Raw genomic sequence first — 24,078 nt, forward strand, 5'->3', positions numbered from 1 at the left:
AAAAAAAAAAAAAAAAAAAAAAAGAAGAAGAAGAAGTTATGTAATAAAGGAAGACTCTTTGGGGATGGCGAGGCCACTGGATGCCTCCCAGCACACATGACCTTCATGCAGCGTTGGTGTGCACACCTGCTCTTTCCACCAAGAGCTGGGTTGGCCTTCTCACGGCCTTCCTTTTACTACAGAGAATTTGCCAGTTGATTTTCCTCCCCATGGGGAGAATTGCATGAGGAAGTTCAGTCGGGGTCAAAGAGGCTTGTTTTCCTTTTCCAGGGCTTTATTCTACAAACCTGAGTTGTTCTGCCAAAAGGCAGGAAATGCTAATTGTCTTTCGGCACTTCTGTTTCCCTAATGCAAGCACTATCTTAGGGCCTGTGCCGAAAGAAAGCCACACTTAAACTTCACGTAGGTATTTGTTTTTTCCTGGAACAGTGGCTGGATCAAGGCCTGAATCCATGAAACCATTTGTGAGAATTCTGGAAGCTGAAGGTGGTTGTCAAGCGGATGGTGCAGAGTTAAGTTGAAGCCAACCAGTCCCTTTCGGGCCTTCTGTTCTCTAAGTAAAGTAACTATGTTGCTGAAATTTTATTACAAACAACAACAACAAAAAGAGTTTAAGACTGAAACTCTCCGATAAAGAACTGAAGAACACGCATCCTGTTATTGAGCCTGGATCATGGTCTGACCTAGATCTAGTAATGGTATCTCAAATGTAAAGGTATATTACAAATAGGGCTGGGGGGGGCACTGGAGAGTTGGCTCATCATTTAAGAACATTGGCTGCTCTTTCACAGGATCCCAGTTTAGTTTCCAGTGTCCTAGTTAGGTGGCATACAATCATCTATAACTCCAGATCCAGGGCATCCAACTTCCTCTGGACTCACTCTCTCTCTCTCTCTCTCTCTCTCTCTCTCTCTCTCTCTCTCTCTCTCTCTCTCTCTCTCTCTCTCTCTCTCTCTCTCTCTGTGTGTGTGTGTGTGTGTGTGTGTCACTCATACATTTTTTAATTTTTTAATACAGCTCCTAAAGTATTGATAAACTTCTAGTTGTTTCTTTGGGCAGTTAAAACTATAATACACTATTTAAATACAAATAAAATTAGATGTCAAGGGAGTCATAATGAGAAAAATAATACCTAGACAGAAAGCAAAATAAAAATCATGGAGTTATAAATCAATACTGCCCTCTTGTTTTCCAAATGAGGACAGTATACCGTGACAAAACTTGTCCTATAGTGAGCCAAAATCACAAGTCATTGATCTCAAGGGGCTGAAGAGATGGCTCAGCAGTTAAGAGCACTGACTGCTCTTCCAGAGGTCCTGAGTTCAATTCCCAGCAACCACACGGTGGCTCACAACTATCTGTAATAAGATGGTAAGCCACATCTGTGTAAGCTCAATGTTGAATGTGTTGCAGACAATTTGAGGCCATTGTGCCTTCTCCCTGATATCTGCACATTTGTTACTTCATATTTATCAAGATTCCCAGCTAGGCTCCACTGAGGGGCACAACTCTCTGGATTGCCTTCAATATTACCTAACATTTTATTATTATTATTTTAGTTGACCTTTACAGGCAACTTGAGCATAATGATGAGTTTCAGAATCCTCTGAGTGATTTCCTTCACACTCGTGACCTCTTCCTTGGACTTCATTTCTCCTCAGCTACCATGGGTTTCATCTTTTAAACTTTTTTTTGCTTAAGTATGGTCTCATGCTTAGCCCTTGTCTTTTTGCCCTTTGAAATCTTCATCTTTGTCAGCCAGCATTTCATAGGAGAAGATGTGTAGTTGGGTAACTGTGGCCACTCTGCTAAAGCGAGCAATACTTCTGAGAAGAGCATAGGAAACCAGCTCTCTCCAAATGAGAACTATGCATTTGTTAACCCAAAGGACAGCCACCTTCTCCTTTAAATTCTGCCATGCAGGTATTCAATCCTAATGTCTTTATACCAAGAGAATGAATGATAGTTTCCATGGGTGAGGACTGGTTGTATTTTATTTATTTTTGATTAGCATACATGAATGATACAAAGAGGCTTAATGGTATTTTACATATGCACTTAACATACTTTAATCATAAGCACCTTTAGGCACTTAACCTGTATCCCCCTTTTCTCTCCTCTTTCCCTTCCCACATCTCAACAGTTCCCCCTTTTACCTTCATTTTTTTTAAGATTTATTTATTTTATTTATATGAGTACATTGTAGCTATCTTCAGACCCACCAGAAAAGGGCGTCAGATCTTATTATAGATGGTTGTGAGCCACGGTGTGGTTGCTGGGAATTGAACTCAGGACCTCTGGAAGAACAGTCAGTGCTCTTAACTGCTGAGCCATCTCTCTAGCCCCTTACTTTCATTTTTTTTATTCTTACCTGATATTTCACATAGGAGATAAATCACACAATATTTATTTTTATAGAAATGGCTTATTTCATTTACCATGATGGTCCCCTGTTTCACCTATTTTTCTGCAAATGGCACCACTTCAATCTCTCTTATGTTTGAGTGAGTCTGTTACATATGGATATCAAGGTTTCTTCATTTGTCTGTTTGATGGACACCTAGGTGAATCCCATACCTTAGCCTTTGTGATAGTGTTGCTGTAAATACAAGTGTACAGGTAGCTCTGTATGCCAACTCTGGGGACCATACCCAGAACTGGTTAATTCGAGTCATGTTGACCAGTGCACATTTGATGGTAAATACATACCAATTTATGTCTAGATGAAGACAGTGAAAGCTGAAGGAAGTCAGAAGCCTTTGGCGACTGCAGCATCAAAGAATGAACACTAAATGAGAATCACTACAGAATTCTGAAATCAAATATATTCTGCACTCTTAAGGATCATTAAAAGTGAATGCTGATATGTCGTCATCCAACTCCTTCGAAGTCCTTATTGCTCTGGAAACTAGACCTCACACTGTCTTGGGGGTTGGGGAGAGAATTTTGCTTTGCAGGAAGTGGTTTTCATTACCCCCAGGAATTACAGGGAAGTTGTCAGGTAGAAAAATAATTGTTGTAGTATCAGCATAAAATTTGACTACATTCCACACTGGCATGCTTTGTGTTGAAAGCATTATCTTTACAATGAGGAGTGCTATCTTCCAGAATAATTATGGGTTTTACCAAAACACTTCCCTTCTGTGATACAAATGTGAGCAAGTTTATAAACAATGACTCACAATCACTTACTATTAAAACAATCCAGTGATGTGCATACCTTTTATTCAGGACTGGTAATGCCTTCCAGAAACCTCTTTTTATTCTCCATCTCTGTCAACCAATTCGCTTCATAGCCATTAAATCCGTAAAGCTCAGGAATGCACTGCAGCTCAGTTCACAATGAGGTCGACCACCTGACATGAAGCTGTGTGTAGACATGACAATCCCTCCCCAGAACTGTGCTAACCTGACTCAACAGGATGCATTAGTGGAATACAATTGAGGGCTTATGGAGTGATTCCAGTTAGCCACTGAACATGAGGTATCTTCTAATTCCTCTGCAGTTTGAAGACTCATTCGATTTGTTTGCCAGAAAGCCGAGTGAACATAAAAAAATGTAGCAATGAAATCATGGGTTGTTCTGTCCACCTAAAATAACTGCCATCATTTTTAAAACATTATTGATTTAGTTTTTAATCTTAACAAACAGAGCTAGACAAACATTTTTAAATCATAGTAAATAATACTATTCCCAGTACAAAAGAGTCTTCAAATTCTTTTTTTTAAAAATGCTTTATAAAGGTGAGAGTGACTTACGCATCATCCTTCCATCAAAGTACAAAAGTGTTATCCATTACTCCTCAAAACAAAATAACCCAAGACTACACTTAATGAATCTAGATAACACCCTAGAAGGACATCTTGCATTCCCAATCCCATTTGACACAGGATAAAACTGGAGACCAAATAGGTGAACTGATTTAAAGGTAAACACAGGTCAATAATTGAGTGAATAAACCTGGGTAGACCAGAGGTCACGACTTCCTCTTCTTTGCTCCTTCCACATTGCACAGAGTTCACTGTCCTCCTGTCTCCCTGCCAGTATCTTCTAACCCTCTCCTCATCCCACAAGCCTCACCTATCATCATTTCTCAAAGACTCTGACTTTTTTCCATGACATTTAGAAAATAATTTTTTAAGCTGGATATAGTAGCACATCTGTGTCAGTTCTTTCGAGGCTGAGGTTTGAGGCCACTGGGGCTACACCGTGAGTTCCAAGCCAGCCAGGTTATGCAGTGAAACTCTGTCTTAAAAAAAAAAAAGTCAAGAGAAAAATAATTTTTTAAAACTAGCATGGGGTCTTAACTCAAAATGCAGTCACACCGCCGGGCATTGGTGGCACACACTTTTAATCCCAGCACTTGGGAGGCAGAGGCAGGCGGATTTCTGAGTTCGAGGCCAGCCTGGTCTACAGAGTGAGGAGTTCCAGGACAGCCAGGACTACACAGAGAAACCCTGTCTCGAAAAAAAAAAAAATGTAGTCACGCCATATTAAACAGATATCACCTAACAAAGGTAGTCTCTGTTCAATTGGTTTGGGGAATTGAAGACTAAGCAAAGGTTCCTTCGCTGTCAGAGTCCCAGGCCTTCCATGTTGTATACTTTATTGAGTCTCAAACACACAGATTCATGTTGTGTACTTTATGAGTCTTCAAACACACGGATTTCAATCTTATTCAATTATGAATTTACATTGTAAATGCTCAATGAAATGAACACAACTTGAGATCGCTGTCACAGGTGCAGGAGTAGAGATGCTTTACAGTGATGAATGACATTGTCACTTTGAGATTTTGAAACATACATAGTAGAAAATAAAACTGTTTATCCCATCAGAGCAGAAGGGATTCAGACAGCCTGCATTCATAATTGATTTTTAGAAGATTAAAAGATGTGTTGGAGATAAATCTTAAGCTCTCCTTTCATATACCGTAAACTGAGCGGTGAGAGGTGACAGGTGTACCCTCTCGGTCCCTAGTCTATCTGTACCAGCTTTCTCAGTGTAATTGGACGTTCACTCATTGGGCACTTGCTGCATTCTGGGCTGGGAGGAGTCTTTTACACTACTTACAACAGCCCTCTAAGATAGAGCCAAAGTACCTAGACAATTGCATACTGCGATGTATCCCCAAGTCAGTCTTGTCTGCAGGTTTCTGCTGTTAACCTCACTATGACACACTTTCTTTAACAAAGCCCAGTTGCCTAAGTTCCAATAAGTCAAATACGAACTGCACTTTCCCCTTCAAACTACAATCCCAGAGTTTCACAACTGAAACTAGAGTTCTGCTTAAATTTCGAAATCATTTTTTCACCTCTTTTGTTGAAGAAGAGGAAACAGATGCCTCTTGCTTAAACTTCTCCTTAAACCAAGATTTCGTATTAGGTGATAGCACATCCAGTTATTTCCCCAGAGTTCGCTGCCACCATCCCTTACCGCTGAGCACTTTGGCAGAGCACCACTGAGGTACTTGATTTTAATGAGAAGCAGTCTAAATAATAAGAGTGAAGCAGAGAGACAGAGAGGAGTTCCGCATCCCAATCAGTGACTGACTTCTAAAGCTTTAAACGCCACCTAATTTGAAACTCTGTGAGACATTGTCTCAAATGAACTCTAACAAATGAACTCTGACAATGGGAACTTGAAACATTTATGGAGGATTTGGGCCAACAAACAGGAATAGACGTCAAGGTGCTAAAGCACAACCTTGTTCATAACAATAGAAATGCGAAGGATCAGTGGGAGCTGATGGTCTTGTTCTCACGAGTTGGAAATAGAGGTGAGGCGGGGCTGGGGTTCCAGAGGATATACTGTTCTTCATTTATCTGGGGCTAATGTTTACTTTGGTCTGTTTTCGCTTCCTCTCCTCTCCCACTTCCTACTAAACATGTCACATTGGACTCCTGTCATGTCAACATTTAAGGGCCTCATTTAGCAGCTACATTGTGTCCACTTCCTGGTGTTACCAAATATATCACTCTTGTCCTCTTTGAAAATAAGTTTGAATTAAACACAGTTATTAAACTAAGATGGTGGTTCCTGAGCTATTCCCATCCTTACTCCTCTTCTCACGATCAACCTCCACACTTTCTAATCAAACCACGTGGAACACCAGCTGCTCCGTGTGATCCTGAGCCTGTGTCTGTGTTGGCCCTCCTCCCCTCCATCGACCATCAGTCTATCTGTCTGTCAGTCCCTCCCTCTGCCCTCCCCTGTGACTCCATAAAATCAGAGAACAGACAGGAATGGATGTACCAATTCCACCCTCTCACCCCCCTGAATCAGCTCTCTTTGGGTAAACTCTGTGGAGTCTGTATTTTCTCCTACTTTTGACAATTTCCTTTGGTTATTCGGGATTCTTATTAATCAGATATAGGATGTTCAGAATTGATTATTACCTTGTTTAATTATCCCTTTCTTGTTGTTATCTGTGCTTTCATGAGGAAAAAAAGCCTCAATTTTATCTTCTAAGTTTCCCACAAACTTTTTCATCCTATAATATTTATAATTACCTATTATAAATATACCTATATGCCTATTAGTTTTTCTTTCTCCACAGCGGCTTGCTCTCCAACCCCCACCCACCCCACCCCCACATCACATTTTGTCTATATGGAGGTTGGGATGTTAGTTCTTTTTGATCTTCTCTTTGCATCATCTCTAATGAAATCACAAACCTCTGTGGATGGTATTTTAATCCTTAATGCCTGAAGTCTCTCTTGAATGCTGAAGTCTTTCTTCAAATCTACTCCAGGTCCTTTCTCCTCTGTGTTCAAATACACTGCCACATAATTTTGCATCTCCTCTAAGTGAACGGGCAGAATCCATTCCTTAAACCCCTGAACCAGGGAGACATTTTGTAGCTCAGTTGGCTTAATGCAATTCAGACATAGCAGTGTGCTGATTCTACACTTAGGTAGCAAGAAACCTTTTAAGATTTTGTGTGTGCTCAATTTTACCTCTCAAATTTCCATTACCATGTACATTAGCCTGCTGGACAACGAGACAGACAATGTCTCTGTCATTTCAACTAAGTTCTTCCTAGACTATGTGAAACCAAAAAGCTTCTAAACACGAGAACAATTCTAGTTAAGGTCAAAGACAACCCCTTTGCAGACTACTCTAGTTAAGAAAGCACTCCATTTTTCTTAAGTAAAGCCCTTGCATCTGTGCTTGTTTGTTACACAGCAGTATTGGTGTGATTGTAACTGATACAGAAGTCCTTGCTAGCCAGATGTGTAGGATCTTATACACACTATCAAAATGCTTCAATTGCATGACTCTGAAATGGAAGCCCCTGGAAGTGATCTTAAGAAGAGAAGAATATGACCTGGTTTGCATTTTGAAAAGCAGCTCTAGCTGTGTAGATGAAATTGAAAGTGGAGTGGATAGCTTAGATTTCTTGTGATATCAATACTGTGTAGAAAATCACAGGACATGAAAATAAATAGATCCAATATATAGATCCTATATATAGGATCAGCCACAAACAGAGTGGATTTCGAGAAAAGAGCTACAGACAGAACAGTAAGAAACAATGGAGAAGGTAGGAGCTCGTTTCTGAGGATGAAGATTAAGTCATGGTGGAGCTCATGTGTAATACTAGCAGTCATGAAGCCAAAACAAGAGGCTTGGCATGCAAGGCCAGCAGCCTGCACTATTAGAAATTTGGGGGGCAGACTGGGTTATTTGAAGAGACCCTGTCTCAAAACAAACAAACAACAATAAAAGAATCAACAAACCAACAGAGGAAGAAGACGAGGAGAATCGGAACCTTAAAGCCAAAGGAACAGTTTCAAAAAGAGAAGGATCAAAGGTTATCCATTCTGTATGAGCTGTCCCTCATTAGCATACCTGAGGATCAAAATTTTAGAACCTAAGAGAGATTTAAAGACCAAGGACTCAACACTGCACTGACAGCTACAAAGTTATTTTTCTAACTAAGTGATTTTAAATGAGGTGCCCCTGGGACTCTGACACTGAAGCAGAGCTTTAAAATACTGCCTAATGCACTTACTGTAATAATTACAAAATAATCCCTTAGAAGTCTAGTGAAACTTAAGAGAAAGGGCGGGGTAATTATCATTAGCATCCATAATTAGTTCTTGTCTTTCTAACTTCAGGTGGCATCCTCTAGAGAAGTGGTTCTCAACCTATGGGTCATGACCCTCTGGTGGGGTCAACTGACCCTCTCACAGGGGTTGCCTGAGACCACCAGAAAGCATTACGATTCATGACGGTAGCAAAGTTACAGTTATGAAGTGGCAATGAGATAATTTTATGGATGAGGGTCACCACAACATGGGGGGCTGTATTAATGGTTCACAGCGATAGAGAGGTTGAGGATCACTGCTCTAGAGCACACTGGTGCATATATTCCATAACAGTAAAGGGCATCTCTCTCTAGCACAGGACACTCTGGGTATCTGATCCAGGCCAATCACGCAGGGGCTTCCAGAAGCCTGCTTTTTGCACACCTGATACAGACCTTGTCCTTCAACAGAGTTGAGGCTGTTTTCTTTACTTAGTAGGAATAAGTCACTGGAAGAACTCATCCCATAAGCCCCACTCCCTTATAAAGGAGTGTGAAATCAATGCTCCCAGAATCCAAACAAATCCATGCTATTTAGAACCCACTGAGACTGGGGATTTCCTGACTCTTTTAGTATAAGTTGTGCAGTTTTTAACCAACACAGTAAATATCAAGAGACTGTGGGCCCTGTGTGTAATCAACTAATCACTAAAGGTAAAAACACACTGTTCTCTTACTTTGAAAAACCTTCCTGAAGGAAAAGACAGGAGCTGCTCCACGAGGAGAGTGTTCCAACCATCTCAAGCCTGATGCTAGGCAAAACTCTTTCTAGGCCCCAGCAGATTCCCATGTAGCAATGAGAGCCATTTGCTTAAAATTGCACATAAGATGTAGATGCTCCCTTGGTTAGGGTGAGTCAAGGGAGTGTCACATACTTTTTATCATCCCTCTAAACCTCTCAGCCTTTCTGTTGCTTTGACCCTTTAATACAGTTCTTCATGTTGTGGTGACCCTTACTCCCCAACCATAAAATTATCTTTCTTGCTATTTCATAACTGTAATTTTGCTACTGTTATAAACTGTAATGTAAATATCTGTGTTTTCTAGTGGTCTTAGGAGACCCCTGTGAAAGTCATTCGCCGCTCCACCCCCATCCCCCACCTACCCTCGCCCCTGTCGTGACCCACAGGTTGAGAACCACTCCTTTAAGTGCTAGCAGAATCCTCACAAGAATACAAGGAATCTGCAACTAGCCCCTCCACACCCCCAGCTGCTTTTTATGCCACATTGTAGGACTTGACTACAGAAGGAAAATGCTAGCCCACTCTCACAAGGACTAACTAATCCCTCACTCAGCTACATTCCTAAATACATTCCCAATGTGAACTGTCTCCTAAGGGAACTGCTGATGAAATACCCCTGGAGCTTGGGAGACCCTCACTCAAGTCTCGGGATGACACGACCACCCAATAACTCATGAGAGACTGATCTTGCTGCAATCATACGAGGTTTATTCAGGCCAGATCTGGGGTCGAATACGTAGCCTAGCAGGCCAGTGGAGTTCGACCCAGACTACAAGGAGTATTTAAAGGGAAAAACCACAAACTGGAGGGGGGAGGGTTTGAGGGGGTTACCAAGGAAACATAACAAGAAACAGTGGAAAATTTCAGAGGGACCCAACCCCTGATTCAGTCAGGGTCATAAGGAAAACATCCTACACATTCATTATTCACAAGAATGTGGTCTGGTCAATGCTATTCACTTTATGGCTGACCATTCCCTAGAACCACTCAAATGGCTCATATCCTGCTTTTTGTTCTTGGACCTAACTAGGGGGAACTTTGTGGCCAGCAAGTTCCTGAAACTGGCTAGTCTACATTCTTGGCTCGTTATAGAGGTTTTCCATGCCCTTTTAGGTAAAGGTTATACATTATACATCCTCACCAGTACATTTCTACTAAATGCTCCTTTTTTCTTAATTCTAAAATTCTCCAACCTTACACTGAGCCTTAGGAGCAGGTGGAAAGGGATCCTATCTTAAGTTTACCCACTCATTTCTCTTGCATGCACCTTTAAAGATTTCTGACAGTTAAGAACAGGAACCGTTTATTGCCCTAATGCTAACTAACCACTCAGAATCCCACTGTAGTTACTCTCTGGGTTGGATGCTTTGCTTACCATCTGCCTGCATATATATATTCTTTTGATTCAATATTTACATACCTGCCACGCCCACTCATCTACTCCAGTTGCAACTCCAGTTGATTAAGGACAAGAGGCGTTATGACTTCAAAGGGAGTTTGCACCTCCTGGGTATTCAGACAGTCTTTGGCATCTCCTAACTCAGACGTGTTCCAGATTAGTCTTTCCAATCGTCAACACGCCTTCTTATTTAGGCATAAAGGTACCCCAAGAAATGATTCATAAATGGCTAAACTTAAGATTGGGCATTGTTTCCTGGCCAGCACAATGTTCCAATATATCCTAATTTATTACCAAACTGTCCTTAGCTTGGAATTTCTCATAAGGAATCTGTCTTATCTGATAGGATGTCCTCAGAGTTAGCAACAGAGGTCAGGCACATAGTTAGAATTCTCAGGGTAGTCCCACAGAAGTCAGAACTGTTTTACATACCACAGAATAATAGAAGGGCTTCCCTCACTTAAGGGCATTAGCAGGGACTGCTAGATTGGAACTTCCTGGTGCTTGCCTACAGCAAACCCAGAGAATTACCATGGGAATACCAAAATAGCCCCAGCGGGGAGGGCACCACTGCTCTTCTGCCCGCTTCACACCTGGATACCTGATCCTACTGACCTTGAAGTGACTGTCACCTGCCTACGTGACCTTTGTCATTTGCCCTGTTTTCTGTATACCATATAAGCCTGGTTTTCACTTTGTGCACGGGGTTAGACTTAGACTTGGACAGACATATTCATTCAGATTCAAGGTTCGATTCGAGCCTCATGCAGTCCGCAGCCCCTTGGGCCCAGAGCGCTTGGGGGGCTCAGGGGGAGGGCTGCTGCAGCTCCTGTCCAGAAGAGGTGGCTGCACACTGGGTCTAAAGACCCAGTGTGTTTCAGGTGGCCTCAGATGTACCTCAACTGCTGAGCTGCCAGATTTCTCATTTCTCTTTTGCAATGACTGTAAAAACCTCATGCCATTTTTAAGAAATACATTCAGATTCAGCACACCCTTGTGTCGACTCTGTCTGTCATTCGCCGAATTATTGCCCACCTGACCAGAACTTTCACCCCAAGGAACAAGAGGTCCCCGCAATGAACCCAGTCCATGGCACATACCAAGGAAAGACACCTCACTAGCTACCCCTCTAAATCTCAGAGGCAGAGGTCAATTTGAAGAAACAAAATGTGTGAGCTAATGTAATATGTTATTTAAAATAATAAAATAAATCTATTTTGCAGACAATACTGCTTGACACTTTTACCTGGAATGGATTCAGATCACCAGGATGAACACCTATGGCACTGCTGTTTCCTTGGACTTTAATGTGCACACCCACCACTCTCCTCTGCCATCAGCCTTCTCTTTATATTCCTGATAACAAAGAGCTATGCTACTTCCCGGACCAGTCACAGCCATATTAAGTCCGATAGGTCTTCTCTTTTTTTTCTTTATTTTTACTTTCTTATTTATTTTTTGGTGGGAGGGGAAACAAGGCTGGAGAAATGGCTCAGAAGTTAAGAGACATAGCTGTTCTTTCAAAAGACCAAAGTTTTGTTCCCTGCATCCATGTCAGGCAGCTCACAATGTCCAGTCACTCCATTTCCACTCCATAGCCTTGAAGGTCACTTGTAGTCACATGAAACACAAGTGTACAATGCATGTGTGCGCATACACATACACAAATGAAAATAAAACATTTTTTGTTTAAAGATGTTATGTACAGAGATCATTAGTTGATTTTAGGTGAAAAAGAAGGAAAAAAGATAAATGTGGACTTTTAAAATTTTATACTTGTGGAAAATAATAATAAATTCCTAGATATTGAAAAAAAAGAAAAAAGAAAAGAAATCGTTTCATGATGCCTGTGCCCATTGCTGAAGCCAATTAGCAAAAGCCCAGATCAGGGTAGTCCAGCAGGGAACAGCAGAAATCTCGTGGGTACCAGAATTGAGGCCCCCCACTTCTGGTACTTCTTTCAGAACACTCAGCTTCTAGTTTTAAAAACTTGTGATTGACAGTTTTCCACCACGGGGGAGAATACCTAAGATAAAATATCTTAACATGGGAAAGCACTCCTTTTGGCTGAGGTTCATTCTGTGGTTGCAGGTCCTATTGCTTTGGGCCTATGGTGAGGAAGGAAATCACCGCAGAACTCCTGGTAGAAGATGCTTAACCCATGGTGGACATTAAACAGAAAGAGGAAGCAATGAGGCAGGAAAGAGCTAGCTACGGTCTACTATGCTGGCGATGGGCATCAGGTCACTGGCGATGGGCATGCTCCCATCTCACATGTCCTCTCACAACATTCCTTCTCTTAGCCTGGGGACAAAACCTTAACAAATGATCCTTTTAATGGCCATTCTAGACCACAGGCTCTGCATTCCTGTGACCTGGCCTCGAGTTAACTTAGTCCTCTTTTCTTTGGAATCGACTGACATGGCTAGATCCAGATTTACACAGTTGTACTCAGGGACCCTGGCAAGAGAAGCTCTTATCTAATAACACCAGCAAACAGTCTGAGCCCTGGTGCAGCTCAGCCATCTTGGATGATGTACACTGCTGGTATCCATCATGTCGAGACTGGCATGAATTTTGTGTCCTCCCATAGTAAACATTATATCAAAATCCCTAGAGTGTGGAGTTAGTGAGCCGGATAGTATGCAGTCAGAATGAGTATCCAGGAAAAAAAAAAAAAGATTATTTCTAGAAGAGGAACAGGGGTGCTAGATGCACAGAAAAATTCTATATGTCTTTTAGTTTGTAAACATAGTCCACGGTGCTCAGAATATACAAAGAACATTAAGACAGTAGATAAAAGCGTCATGGTGATATTTCTAAACCCATGATGTTGCTTTGGATCAGTCAGATCATTGATGTTTATTTTGGTAGATATTTTGCTGTCTGGTTTGTGATTTTATGGTCTGTCTAAATGAAAATTTGGACATAAATAATGCCAGTGCTGTAATTATTAATAAGAAATAATGAGTAGACAAAATACACTTGGTGACTTGAGAAAATTGACGATTGGGTGTGATGAATCCTTTTGTGGATGGGTGGTAAAGCGCCGTGCAGGAGACCCGGCTTATGTCCTGTTGAGCCATCACAGTGCTCTCGTGCACACGGCTCTCGTGCACACGGCTGTGCCCTTTTACTTTCAGCAAGTCACCCAAGGCACCTGCCTCCCTTCCCCGCACTGGACCTTTGTGTGGCCTTTCCTTCCAGCCCCTCTTTTCTGGCCACTGCTCCAGGCTCATTCATCACTCCAAGCACTCTGTCTGCTACATACAATGGCTGGATATATACATATATACATATATACATGGGATAAATACATCGAATTGTGTGTCTATAACACTATTCTGATGCTTTAAAGTGCAATTTGTATTACCTCCTGGACTTTTTTTTTTTTAACTTCTAATTTAAGCTTGCTTGGTGATTGCAAACAAGCAATCATTCAACAATCTTTAGCTTCTCGACAAACATTTGGAGTGTGGGAACCCACCCCATGCTCTCCAACCTCTTTCCTCCTCCTCTTCTCCTGCTGCCCCTCCCCACCCCACTCAGCCTAAATGTCCTGTCCTCTGTGACTCCTTTCATGACCCAAAATTTAGGACAGCATCCTCCCTGCCTTTCCAGAGCTTCCTCAGCCTTTCAGGTCGGCTTTTTCCTTTGTAAATATTGTCAGTACTAAATCCTCTGCAAGTCTTTGATCTACTTAGGAAGCCAAAAATAGCTCCCAGGAAAACCAGAGAGCCATTTCTGCCAATTGCGAGGTACTCACTAAAAGTGCATGAGGAGTTTGGGGTAAAAAGGAAAGGAAGATTTCAGAGAAGGGTGGGTTCTGCATCATGGTACCTTAGCACAAAGCTCCATGTCTGCAACAGAGAAAACAGCAAATGGCAACATTTAAAGAAACAAAGAGAATCGAAGTTTGACAAATGCCTGTGGGATGGAGGAAAGATGGTTGGGGAGAACTGGAGGGCTCCAAAAGAGTGTCAGCTGAACTTGAACACTGGGCAAAGTAGATTGCTCAAGCTGTACATAGTTTGAATCTCTTGTAAAATCGGGTGGCTCACACATTTCTTTCTTTTTTTTTAACCTTTTTTTTTTTAAGATTTATTTATTACTATACATAAGTACACTGTAGCTGACTTCAGACACACTAGAAGAGGGTGACAGACCTCATTATGGGTGGTTGTGAGCCACCATGTGGTTGCTGGGATTTGAACTCAGGACTTTTGGGAGAGCAGTCAGTGATCTTACCCACTGAGCCATCTCACTGGCCCCCACATATTACTTTCTTAAAGTAGTTTTCCCGAAAACACCTTAAAAGACTAAAAAAGAAAAAAGAAAAGACAAAATGTCTTGGTGAGTGTGGGGGTAAGGAAAGAATGAGATACGGCAGGCGTCCCAGGACTAACATATCACCAAGATAGAGCTAAGAGGTTTTGTAATGGATAGTATTCCAAAGAAGTGTTTTTAATTAAGTCAAATGCTCTACACTTTGATGAGAGACTGAGAAATCTTACAGCTATTATCCTCCATGGCATCTCTCAAACAAATCTGGGATGTATTTCCTATGCACCAGAAAACAACGCATTAGTGGCGTGAACCTTAATAAAGAGCTTGAAGGATCCTGTGTTTATCGAGCCGTTGCTCTGTGTACCTCAGTTGTAATGAACTGACGACTCCACAGGAACTTCATACACTCTGGGAACGATTCTTGGATGTTGTACCCAGGGAGCCTAATAATGCAATTTGAAGAAACTGTGTCCAAGGAAGAGGAAAACAACGCAAGCTGTTATCTCTTATTGAGTCTGTTTTCTTGTAGAGAATTCTGAGAAAACAAAAGACATTTTGTTTGAAGTAGTTTTTTTTTTTTTTTTGTCTTCTTCAAGCCTGAGAGGAGAAAACAAAAATCCCTTTGAAGTATTTGTAAACTAAACATCTCTGAAGACTATTTCTTCCTTTATATCCAAAACATTTAGTGACTCTGTAATTGGATAATCATTTACTTGGCATTGAGTGCCTGGAGGTAGGTTGTGTGAAGACACGGTGGAAATCGAATGGCATCAACACCACCTGGGAGCAAGAAGAGTCAGGTTCCACCAGCCCAGAGGACTTGGAATTCACGTTTACATTACATTACATTACATTGTAGCAGAAGCCCTGTGATTTGGGTGCTTAAACGCTTGAGAAATAGCGTTTTGTTTACACACCGGGATCATCGTGGACTTCGCTTTGTTTTTAATGCTGTTCTGAGATTAGAGTTCCAGACATTGTAACTTAATTTATGTGGGGTGCACTTGGGAATTGGGGTTTTCCCGAAGAGCTGGGGATTCATTCCGAGGAATGTGTAGTCTGAGCAGCACTGCCCTGGACTCAATGAAGACAGCTCATCCACCTGCGCCCTTCACTGCCTAGGGTTTGCCTTCCGGTCTGGCTGGGTATTGAAGACTTGCATTTCTGACCATCTTCCCCTACATGATGATGTCTTTCCTTCTCTCACATTGTCTGCAATGCTTTGCTCCAGCATAAGCAGACACCACTGCAACCATTTGTCAGGGGCTAGCTTACTCTCTCTAGTGCAATTAGTGTAATTGTGTCTTATGCTTAATTCTCACATTTTTTAAAAAATGAAAGCACAGACTACATAAAAACAAATATTGGAAACAAGGCCACAGGTCCTTTTATTCTAATCTTAATTACTAATATTAACTCTCTTTGTAGAACAAGGTGCCCAAGTGCTTAAGGAAATGGACTGATAATATTAACTCTCACATATTACTTGTCACATAGTAATTCATATGTACATGTATTATTATATATCAGACACATATACCATGCATATATGGTAATATATAGAGAGATAAAGGAGGTATTATATATACAGATATGTGTGTGTGTGTGTGTGTGTGTGTATGCGGTTGGAACAAAGGTATTTCACCCTTTACTTGGTCTGGTATGCCTGATATATATAATATGTGGTATACACACACACACACACACATATGGTACAGAATATGTACAAAGGTTTCAAGGAGTAAATAATCCTGAAATACAAGAGCTTGGAAACAGTAGTGCCATTGAGTAGAGATGAGGTAACTAACTAGAGCTGCAGAAGCTACTACTATGGCTGCTGTGGCTGCTGTGGCTGCTGTGGTCACTGTGGTTGCTGTGGTCACTGTGGTTGCTATGGTTACTGTGGTTGCTGTGGCTGCTGTGGCTGCTGTGGTCACTGTGGTTGCTATGGTTACTGTGGCTGTTGTGGCTGCTGTGGCTACTGTGGTTGCTGTGGCTGCTGTGGCTCTTGTGGCTGCCATGGCTGCTGTGGCTGCTGTGGTCACTTTGGTTGCTATGGTTACTGTGGTTGCTGTGGCTACTGTGGCTGCTGTGGTCACTGTGGTTTCTATGGTTACTGTGTCTGGATGCTGTGGCTACTGTAACTGGCTGCTGTAGTTTGTTGCTATGGCTGCAGCTGGATCATATTCAGGATGTAGGGTCATTTGAATAAGTCATATCAATAATTCAGACTGAACTGAATAAAGCCCTAGGACAGTCAGTTCTCTACCCTCACTCCCTTGACCACTAGGTGGTTAGGTAACAAGTTGCTTTGTGGCCAGACAATGGTAGGACACTAGGAGCCACTACCATCACAGTGTTAGTGTCTATGTGTTAGTCCTCTATGAGGTTGGGACAAAGGAATTTCACCCTTTACTTGAACTGGTATGTCTCATACATTCTTGGGCTTGGTTTTCCTAATAAAATTTTAATATGTGTTTATGATCCTATGTTTTCCATTAACTCTGATGATATATTTATAAGGGGCACCCTTTCTACTTCCATGAATAAATCATTTGTCAGTGTATGTCAAGTAGATGGTGCCAGATATACACTGCTGGTCACATGTCCACCCAGCTGAAGAATCATCTTCTGTCCCCCAAAATGGATTCAATAACTGCTCATATAATGGAGTCTATGGGCCAAAGTAAAGTTAGAAAAAAAAAAAAACCAACCATGTTTTATACTCTGTGGAGTAACTTGGGACAGGGCACAGCCTAATGTCAACTCGGTAGTTTTCCATAAAGATTGGCATGAGAATCATAAAGGGCTCAGCGGCTGACAGGAAGAATCCAGTAGCCATTACTTATATCCAGTAACCATTACTTACATCCAGTAACCATTACTTACATCCAGTTAGCATTACTTACATCCAGTAACCATTACTTACTTACGTCCAGTAACTATTACTTACATCCAGTAACCATTACTTACATCCAGTAACCATTACTTATGTCCAGTAACCATTACTTATGTCCAGTAACCATTACTTACATCCAGTAACCATTACTTACATCCAGTAACCATTACTTACATCCAGTAACCATTACTTACATCCAGTAACCATTACTTACGTCCAGTAACCATTACTTACATCCAGTAACCATTACTTACATCCAGTAACCATTACTTACATCCAGTAACCATTACTTACATCCAGTAACCATTACTTACGTCCAGTAACCATTACTTATGTCCAGTAACCATTACTTATGTCCAGTAACCATTACTTACGTCCAGTAACCATTACTTACATCCAGTAACCATTACTTACATCCAGTAACCATTACTTACATCCAGTAACCATTACTTACTACTAAAGAGCCGAAGAAAGAAGCTGAACCCAAACTCCCTCCACAGCTTTCCTTCTGGCTCCTATTTATTATAAAAATGAATATTTTTATCATTTCAGCTCAATTATACCTTGAATTTAACCCAGAATAGAAGACAGACGGACTAGAAATGGCTAAACAAACACAAATGACAGTAACAGACGTGAAGGCTTCCTAGGAGAGTGACCTGGAGCTACAAACACACAGGACCGGCCCTGACGGCAAGCTCAACACAAGTGACTCTCCATACTCAGAAGTTTCTGTTCAATTACACAGAACTATAAAGTAGCCCTTAGTACTTGCTCGCACCCTTCAAGGCGAGAAACCTGATGTAGCTAGTGGTCATTTATCACATTTTAGTGGCTAGTTGTTCGAACATCCTTCATGCATTTAAAGAATGCCCTTCTGTATAAAGCTAGATACCCAGGTCCAGGAGCCATCTAACCAGTCCCCAAGTCAGCAACTTTTAGACTGGACATGCTGGTGTGGAAAGAGGCATCCATAGCAAGGAGGCCTGAGGACCAGGATCCATGCCAGCAAACTTCCCAACCCCACTAGGAAATTCAGGGCTCTCTGCTCTCCAACATTGACTTCTGTCCCACAGAACTAAGTACCCTGCTGGGTTCAAACAGACACTACCACTATCCCATAGAAGTTCAGCTTCACTTGAATGTCAGGGGTTAATCAGATTATTTACTTAGAAAGAAAAATAACATTTTATCATCAATCTGCACTCCCTTTACACTCTGAAAGTTTTTCTCTACCATTTAAGACAGTGATGGGGCTAAGCAGTGGTGGTTCACGCCTTTAATCCCAGCACTTCGGAGACAGAGGCAGGCAGATTTCTGAGTTTGAGGCCAGCCTGGTCTACAGAGTGAGTTCCAGGACAGCCAGGGCTATACAGAGAAAACCTGTCTTGAAAAACAAAAACAAAGAAACAAACAAACAAAAAAGACAGTGATGGGGGGAATGTAGACACTAACTCCCCTTCATCAACAAGTACACATGAACACCCTCTGGAGTTCTGATCAGACCCTGATGTGCAATGCCATGAAAGAGGTGTGAGCAGTGGAGGATCCCTAGACTTATAACACCACTAGCCCCAACCTGAGCCTGGAACTATAAAGTTCCCAAGCACCAGCCATTGCTCACCCACTCCACTGATGGCTGCGAAGGAAAAAAAGAAGAAGGAAAAGAATAACCCTAACCCCTAACCCTAACCCTAACCCCTAACCCTAACCCTAACCCTAACCCTAACCTTAACCTTAAACCTAACCCTCTGGACCGATTTAATTGCATTCTGTACACTTGTTCAGTACAGCACCCTAAAAGAAGGTTAAGAATACTCCATGATCCGTACTCATGACTGCCACGTGAATGTGAAAAGTCATTATGGTCTAGGGTGCTGGCAATTCACTCACACATTGCAAGGGTGCTTTTAAAATGTGGTTATATACAAAGAAAATTGAAAAAAAAAAAAAAGACCAAATTGCACAGAGCAGGCTCCCTGCCACCAGTATGGCTGTGGTTGTCTTGTTTCCCCAGTCTTTATGCTAACAAAAGGCTCATGTTCTTTAGAACTTATCAGAAAAAAAGGCAGTAATTTTCTTTTCACTTACACATAAACCATTTCATCTCCTGAGATTTAAGGAGATTTATTTCTATAATCTAGAAGCCATTCAGTGGATCTGTTAACAACAGTTTTCTTTACAGTGTGATGTGGAGAGGCTGCCTTTAAAGGTTTATTGCTGGACATTGGACTCCATGCCTCTTAGGGAAGGAGTCACACCCTGTTTGTTACAAAGAAGTGATAGACACTCTAAGAAGCCAGCATGCACACAATCAAAATGCCTTTTTAAAAATGCATTATATTTTCCATTCACACAAAAATGTTTGGGACATCATGTTACACCACCCATTGGTTAGCCACCATTATTACCCCAGCACACCTTGCAGGCAGGACAGATTGTAGGTCGAAAGTTTTGTGTCTGGGTCGATGTCTGAGCTCCACTACTAGAGCCAAGCCCACATGACTAGGATACATGAGAGGGATCCTATACTGACACTGCCTGGTGGCCAGGAACCAGAGGCAGAGCAGCCAACCCAGAGACCCAGGATGGAATGAAATACAACTGGCACAAACAAACGAATAAATAAGTCAATGAAATGATTCCTAATGGTAGTCTGCTATACACACAGACCAGTGCCTAGACCAGTAGTCATAGAGGCGGGCCGTTCAGCAACTGATGAGAACATACATAGAGACCCACAGCCAAACACTGGGGGGAGCCAGGGGAACCTGCAGAGGAGGGAGAAGAAACATTGTAGGAGCCAGAGAGGTAGAAGACACCACAAGAACATGGCCCACAGAATCACTAAGCAGGGTCCCTACATGGCTCTGAGCTAGGTCCTCTGCATATCTACCTTATAGTTGTGTAGCTTGGTGTTCTAGTGGGACTCCTACAGTGGGGCTGGGTGGTGTCTCTGACTCCTTTCCTCCTACTGGGTTCCCAGGACTGGCCTTGATATTTGGGTTTCTGTCTAGTCTTGTTTTAACTTGTTAGGCTATGTTCGGTGGATATCTCTGGGAAACTTGGTTTGTTGTTTGTTTGTTTGTTTATGAAGGGAAATGGAGGAGGAATGGATTTAGGAAAAAGTAGGGAGGTTGGAGGAGGAACTGGGAGGGTTGGAGGGAGGGGAAACTATGGTGGGCATGTAATTTATGAGAGAAGAATAAGAGGAAAAAAAGAAAAAGAACTTTTAAAAAGTTCCTGAAGAGGGGATATAATATATAAGAAAAGAATAAAAAATGAATTTAAATGTTTGGGAATATATTTTAAAAGAAAGCTTTTTATTTTAAAAAGAGCCTCCCCTTGTATCACTGGTTTGGAAACCCTTGTGCTGGCTATTCCTGGGTGTCAACCTGACTACATATGGAATGAACTACAATCCAGAGATGGAGGGCATACCTGTGATTCAGATCCTGAGGCTGGAAGACCCAGGTTTCTGACCTGAATCTTGACTTGGAGGTCTTGAGGCATAGTAGCCATGGAAATCTTAGGCATAGGCAAAGTAATACATGCATTTAATCCCAGGAGACTGATGCTAGCAGATCTCTGAGTTCAGGGTCAGCCTGGGACAAAGCTAGTTCTGGAACCAGGTGTGGTGGCACACACCTTGGATCTGGGCCACACCTTCTGCTGGAGGCCTACCTAAGGACACTGGAAGACTCACTCTTCTTCAACTGCTTGCACTTTCTTGCCAGCACATCTGTTGGAACCTACTTCTACAGAAGACCAGCTCAAACAACTAGCCTTGTGGGACTGAGCAACTACTAGATCCTTGGACTTCCCATTCACAGCTGCCCATTGTTGGGTTAGTTGGACCACAGACTATAAGCCATTACAATAAATTCCCTTAGTATATAGAGACATTCCATAAGTTCTATGACTGTTGAGAACACTAAGACAACCCTCAGAACATATTCAATGTCAAACATCTAATGCATTTGAAAATATTGATGGGTGGTTCTTTTTTATTTGAGTAATAAAAAAATTAGAAGTACAAAATGGAAACTGTACAATAAATAGTAAAACTGAAAAGGGCTCCTAAGGTGTGCTGTAGGACAGAGAATGTCCCTTACATTTAGAAGCAGAAGCTCTGGTTGCACTTTGCTTTTATTCTTTCCAAAGAAACTATCGCTGCTGAGCAATAACTTTGGGTAAAACAGACATAATCATTGCTGTCACAGAACTTGTGGGACATGAAAAACTTCACATTTAATTATAATTATAATAAGTACCACAAGGCAAAGAACAAGGTGTAATTAGGAAATGACAGGGAAGACTAATGCTGAGCTGTAGGACTGAAAGGATCTGGAGAAGTAACATCGAAACTGAAGAAGTAACATTGAAACTGAAGAATTAACATTGAAACTGAAGAAGTAACATTGAAACTGAAGGTTGCGAATGAGTTCTCCAGGCAGCTAGGGGCCGAAGAGCAAGGCAGGGCAGTATCCAAGCAGAGAAAAGAACCTGGCAAAGTTGTTAAAGCAGGCTGTGTGGGTGTCTGAGGTGCCCGTCAGTTTTTTGTCAACTTGATTCAAGGTAGAGTTATCTAGAAGAGGAATTTCAATTGAGAGAATGCCTCCACTGAATTGTCTATAGAGAACTATGGGGACTTTTTTAAATTATTGATTGATTGATGTGGGCATGCCCAGCTCCTGTGGACAGTGCCACTCCAGGACGGGTGGTTCTGGATAATATGAAATAGCAAGCTGAGCAAACTATGGGTGTTAAGCCAGTAAGCAGCATTCCTCTAAGGCTTCTGCTTCACTTCCTGCTTCCGGTTCCTACCTTGAGTTTCAGCCCTAATTTTCCTGGATAATAATAATAATAATAATAATAATAATAATAATAATAATAATAATAATAATAAATATAATCATATATAATATATATTATAAATATAATAATAGTAAGCTGTAAGATAAAATAAATCCTTTCCTCCCCAAGTTGCTTTTGTTCATGTTTAGTACAGCAATAGAAACCCTAGCTAAGACAATAGGTTATTTGAAAGAATAGGTTTCCACAAGAGTGGCATAAGTGTGTGTGTGTGTTTGTGTGTGTGTATTCTTTATCAAGACAGAAGAGAGCTATGTTTTATATTTGCTACCAAATCAGGGATGCTGTTAGGACACTATTTTAAAGGATAAGCTAGAGAAAAGTCTTCACCAGCAGGAAAAAAATCATCTTTAAAAAATTTTCCAATAGTGGAGCTACAAGCTTGAGGACCACAGAACAGGGACAATATGAGGAGGCAGCTGTCCTGTGCACCAGTGAACTGCAAAACTCGCATCTTCAAACCCAGCAGCTCGAAGGCTGAAGCAGGGAGTTTACTATGAGTTAAAGGCCAATCTAGCTACCGAGTGAGGCTTTTGTTTCAACAAGCAAACAAACACAAGCAATGCCTTACACAGTGATGGCCCTTCTCTGTCTAAAGAACTGTAAGACTCAACATAGCTATACAAATATAGGACTGATTAAAGAGTCTTGGGTAGGGAGACAGCAGCACCAGGGTCTTCGAACAGCTCCTCAAGCAGGTGCACACGTTAACAATTGCTGAGTAACGATTCTGAACTCTTTAATTTGGAGCTGTAAGAAAATGTAGTGTGCAGACAGACTCTTCTCTCTATAGTGAAAATGGGTAGCTTAACTTAGATTCTTTTCATTGTGTGTAGAGTTTTCAAATTATGTTGAAGGCTTTTTTTCCCATAAAGTTAAATGTGACAGAACATAGATCAATGTCTCAGTCAGGAACAAATTCCTTTGCAAGCAAGTCACATTCTCTGCGCCCCCAGCCCCACACAGATTCCCAGGGTGACGAGCAGAGCCTTGCCTGAGCAACACTGTTTACATCAGTATCTATCAGCGAGGCCAGGTTTATCAGGTGTCAGATCAACGAGGCCAGGTTATCAGGTGTCAAAGTTAGGTCTAGGAAAAAGACTGCTATTCCCTTGCCAGTGGCTAGCTAAGCAATTAACAAGAGAAACTGATACTAAGACACAGCTTTTAAAATAGTGCCCCCTTCCCCGTGTCACGAACATTTTCTTCCTTTAGAGATGGATATCCAAGGCCTCATGCAAGACCCTTACACCTAGACAAAAGATAAGCAAACAAGAGACAAGCAAAACAAATTTAATCAACTCAAATTTGTATGTGACAAAGAAGCTTTCAGAAGTAAAGCTCCGTAGACCCACGTAGCCCATTTTTACAGCTTAGATTCCATGAAAAAAAAAATGGGCAGATGAGTAGGAATGCAACTGGACAAAGGGGACTGGTATAATGTGCAAGGCCTGTCGGGATTCTTTACAGCCTTTCCGATAGGGAGTGGTGATCTCTGGTTAAACAGGTCGGGGCCTGGAAATGGCTCAGCCAATAGAAGCGCTTGTCACACAAACCTGAGGACCTCAGTTCCATCCCTAGCTCTTGTGTTGCAAGACTCTTCAAAGTTGGCTTCTGGCTTGAAAAGAAAGAAGGGAAGGGGAATGAGCTGGCTGTTAATTTGAGCTTTTATGGCATACATTTTTGTGAATCAGCCTTGCTGAATAACAAGGCTTCTCTGCCCTGCCAGTGAGGCTGCCTCTTTCCCTTTAACACACAGGCTTTTCTTCTCCCTCCCTCCCT

Source organism: Mastomys coucha, unplaced genomic scaffold (genome assembly GCF_008632895.1).
Source record: "Mastomys coucha isolate ucsf_1 unplaced genomic scaffold, UCSF_Mcou_1 pScaffold1, whole genome shotgun sequence".
In the NCBI taxonomy this organism is placed as follows: domain Eukaryota; kingdom Metazoa; phylum Chordata; class Mammalia; order Rodentia; family Muridae; genus Mastomys; species Mastomys coucha.